Below are 5,000 nucleotides of genomic sequence, written 5' to 3'. Positions count from 1 at the left end.
AAGGAAGGAAGACCAAAAGAAAGAAAGACCAAAAGAAAGAAAGACCAAAAGAGAGAAAAAAAGAAAGGAAGGAAGGAAGGAGGGAAGAAAGGCCAAAAGAAAGAGAAAAATAAAAGAAAGGTCAAAAGAAAGAAAGAAAGAAAGGAAGGAAGAAAGAAAGGAAGGAAGAAAGAAAGAAGGAAGAAAGGAATGCCAAAAGAAAGAAAGAAAGAAGGAAAGAAAGAAGGGAAAGAAACAAAGGAAAGAAGAAAGAAAGGCCAAAAGAAAGAAAGAAAGAAAGAAAGAAAGAAAGAAAGGCCAAAAGAAAAAAGAAAGAAAGGAAGACAGAAAGGTCAAAAGAAAGGAAGAAGGAGAAGGGAAGGAAGGAAGAGAGAAAGAAAGAAAGAATTTATCTGATATTGTTTACGGGTAGGAGATCAGTCATAAGCGTCGGTCCTGGGGCTAAACTGGTGCTTATTTCAATGGTCCCGAAACGATGAAAGACAATTTCAACCCCGGCAGAATTTTGAACTCAGAATGGAAAACGCCAGGCGTGTTGCTTTGCTAAGCATTTTGTCCAACGAACGATGGATCTTGTTCAAAACGGGGGCACCAGTATTTTCTTAACGAAACACTTTGAAACTTGGGACACTGGTAGAATGTGTCATATAAAACATCTTTTTCTCTTAGTCTTCTTAACAAAAAAACGTACATCGCAAGTTATTTCATGTTAAAGTTGTCGTATTTCTGTAATTTCAACAAATAAGACAATTTTTTACATGAAATAAATCCGAATACAAACATTTTTTTCTGTTCTATAACACAAAATAGATAAGTATACGAAGTTTGAAAGTCTTACCGTACCAAAAACACTACATAAAACATAAATGAAAACTGGTGCCCCCGTTTTGAACAAGATCCCGAACGATTCTGTCAGCTCGTCGCCTTTATATTACTTTTGATAATACTTTCTACTATGGAGGCGCAGTGGTTAGGGCAGCGGACTCGCGGTCATAGGATCGCAGTTTCGATTCCCAGACCGAGTGTTTATTGAACGAAAACACCTAAAGCCCCACGAGGCTCCGGCAGGGGATGGTGGCAAACCCTGCTGTACTCTTTCACCACAACTTTCTCTCACTCTTACTTCCTGTTTCTGTTGTGCCTGTAATTCAAAGGGGCCAGCCTTGTCACACTTTGTGTCACGCTGAATCACCCCGAGAACTACGTTAAGGGTACACGTGTCTGTGGAGTGCTCAGCCACTTGCACGTTAATTTCACGAGCACGTTAATTTCCTAATTTTTGTAGGGAGGGGGTTTCAGTCAATTACAGTTCTCAACTGGTACTTAATCTATCGACCCTGGATGGTTAAAAGGCAAAGTCGACCTCGGCGAAATTTGAACTCAGAACGTATCAACGGAAGAAATACTGCCAAGCGTTTCGTCCACCGTGGTTTTTACATTACATTTAATAATAAAGAAAAACACAGCGAAGTCGACTTGGGCGGAATTTGAATGAACATCGCTAAACGTTTAGATTGGGCGTGTTAATGATTTTGCCGTTTTATATAATGGCTTCTGATTTCAATATAAGACAAGCAATTTTGAAGTGAAGGAGACTATCGATCCTACTGCTTTGGCTAATACTTTTCTTTATCAACAGTAAACCCCTGCGGAATTTGAACTCAGAGCGTAAAAGAGCCTAAAGGCAAAGCATTTTCCCCACCGACGTTCTAGCGATTCGGCCAATCCACCAACCTTGAATGTTTGATGCTAAAAGCATAACAAGCAATGGACGATGTATCGTCTGCTCTTTTCATTGTGTCAAAAGGTTTGTCGTCTGCTCGTATTGTCACGTAATATGTCATCAGCTCTCTTTTTCACTCTCTCTCTCTCCCTCACTCTCTTCTCTCTCTATCCGTCTTTCACTCTGTTTTTTCTCTCTCTCTCTCCCACTTTCTTTCTGACTTTCTGTCATTCTTTCACTCTCTTTTTTCTCTCTCTCCTTCACTTTCCTTTCGCTCTATCTTTTTTCCCTCTTTTTCTCTTTCATTCTATCTTTCACTCTCTCTTCCTCTCTCTCACACACACATACACACACACTCACGTTCAGCATATTATCCTCCATTTTCTAATTGATATATATATATATATATATATATATATATATATATATATATATATATATATATATATATATATATATATACGACGGGCTTCTTTCAGTTTCCGTCAACCAAATTCACTCACAAGGTTTTGGTCAACCCGAGGCTATAGTAGAAGATACTTGCCCAAGGTGCCACGCAGTGAGACTGAACCCAGAACCATGTCGTTGGTAAGCAAGCTACTTACCACACAGCCACTCCTGCTCGTTGATAATATTTTCCTTACCTCAATGGTGCTGGTGACATATATCAAAAGTCCCCTAGAACTAAATTATCACACACAAATTTGAGAAACAAACGCTCATTATTTTTTTCTTTTAAAACTTCATTGCATGAGAATGATACAATGAAATTCCTCGAATTGAGCTGTCATTTAAGCTTAATTAAAATATAGTTTGTCCTTAAAATAAAAAAGTTAATATACTTAAATCCAATTTTTTGCCTTACTTATATTTTTTCGTGATATTTTACCTTAAACAACTTTTTTAATACAAATTTTTGTTTCATGGGATCAAAACTATGAAATTCTTCACGCTTTCTTCTATCATTGAAAGAGTTACCTTGATCTAAACTCGATTATTGGTGTTACTTACTCTTCGATAACGTCACTGCAAATTTTGATGTAAACTTTTTTTCTGCTGGACCAAATCTCAATTTGTTCTATGCCAAAACGTAGCTAGGGACCAGTCCTCCTCAAAAATGTTAACCGTTTTCCATTTGGCTTAGAACTGAATTAGCGACAAGCTCTGAACGATGCTGTGCGTGAGTAAATTGCAGCCTTAAGAATATTATTCAACTACTACCGTAGATGAATGATATCTTAAATTAAATTATTATAAGATTGTAAATAAAACGTGAAAATCAGACGGAGTTGGAATTTCTTTGAGTATATATATATATATATATATATATATATATATATATATATATATATATATATATATATATATATATACAACGGGCTTCTTTCCATGTGTGTGTGTGTGTGTATTGTATTTTTATACAATGGACACTTGTTATACGATTACTTTTGGATGAACCCTTTTGATAACATTAGCTGCTTGATAACATTATCCATTGTTTTGGAAGACGTGGTTTCTGTATATAGACAACGCTTTAAGTGTGTATCTTGTGCGTGTGCGTGTGTGTGTGTATTTCTGTGTTTGCATATGTGTATGTATATGGATGTGTGTGAATTCATGGATAGGTGTATGCGTGTATTTGTGTGTATCGTTTACTCTTTTACTTGTTTTAGCCATTTCACTGCGGCCATGCTGGAGCACCGCCTTGAAGTGTTTTCGTAGGACAAATCGACTCCAGAACTTTTTTATTTTTTTGGAGCCATCGTTCTCTCTTTTCCCGAACTGCTAAGTTACGGGGACGTAAACACACTAACACTTGTTGTCAAGTGGTATTGGAGGACAAACACAGACATGGACACAAACATACACATAGATGTATAAATATATATATGTATATATGTGTGTGCATGTGTGTGTGTGTGTATGTGTGTATGTGTGTGTGTATATACATACATACATACGTACATACATACATACATACATACACACACACACACACATATATATATATATATATATATATATATATATATATATATACGATGGGCTTCTTTCAGTTTCCGTCAACCAAATCCACTTCGCGAGCTGGCAGAATTGTTAGCAGCCGGGTAAAATGCTTAGCGGCATTTCGTCCGTCGTTACGTTGTGAGTTCAAATTCCGCCGAGGCCGACTTTGCCTTTTATCCTTTTGGGTTGATGAAATAAGTACCAGTGGAGCACTGGGGTCGATGTAATGGACTTAGTCCCCTCCCCTCAAAATTTCAAGCCTTGTGCCTATAGTAGAAAGGATTATTATTATTATTATTATTATTATTATTATTATTATTATTATTATTATTATTATTATTATTATCATCATCATCTGAAGGTAGTGAGCTGGCAGAATCGTTAGCACGCTGGACGGAGTGCTTCGCGATATTTCACCAGTCGCTACGTTCTGAGTTCAAATTCCGCCGAGATCGACTTTGCCTTTTATCCTTTCGGGATCGTAAAATTAAGTACCAGTTGAACATTGGGATCGATCTAATCGACTGGCCACCCCCACCCACCCACCAAATTTGAGGCTTTGTGCCTATAGCAGAAAGGATTATTATTCCTCTTTGATATAAAATTCGTGTAGACATATCTGACTTTTCGGGAGGGTGTTCTTATCTGTTAGTAGAATTAAAAACTCGGTATTGATGAAATAAGTAGCAGTTGGGTTGATATAATCGACTAGCTCTGGCCCCAGCAATTTGAGGCCCTTTCGCCGAGAATAGAAAGAATTTTCTTTATATTAAGGTGTTGAATAATTACAGGGGAGACAACTAGATATAGCCTGTGTAAATTATGTAAGGGAGAGCACTCTATAATTTTATCATTTTTTTTACCGTTACAATAGCTGACACCGTGCCGTCAAAAGTAACGGCTAATTGTTGTATTTTATATATAAATATGGATGGTAAATTAAATTAATACACTTGTCAATGTTATCAAATGGTTGTCTTTTGAGTTGGGACATCGATCATCGTTTGTTACTGAAAGAACGCTGGTTCATACATACAAACATTCACATACTCCCCTTGTACGCATACACACACTAACACAGAATTGAAACGCTGTTTGAGTTTTCTTTTCAACGTTGATTGTTCACCATCCCACTTCCATGGCACACACACACACACACACACATACACACACACACACACACACACACACACACATTCACATACCTCCCTTTTACATGTTGGCAGCGGGCTCGCGGTCATAGGATCGCGGTTTCGATTCCCACACCGGG

This window comes from Octopus bimaculoides, chromosome 28, assembly GCF_046866305.1.
Source record: "Octopus bimaculoides isolate indiv1 chromosome 28, ASM4686630v1, whole genome shotgun sequence".
In the NCBI taxonomy this organism is placed as follows: domain Eukaryota; kingdom Metazoa; phylum Mollusca; class Cephalopoda; order Octopoda; family Octopodidae; genus Octopus; species Octopus bimaculoides.
The sequence above is the reverse complement of the archived record's forward strand: the minus strand, read 5'-3'. Positions refer to the sequence as shown.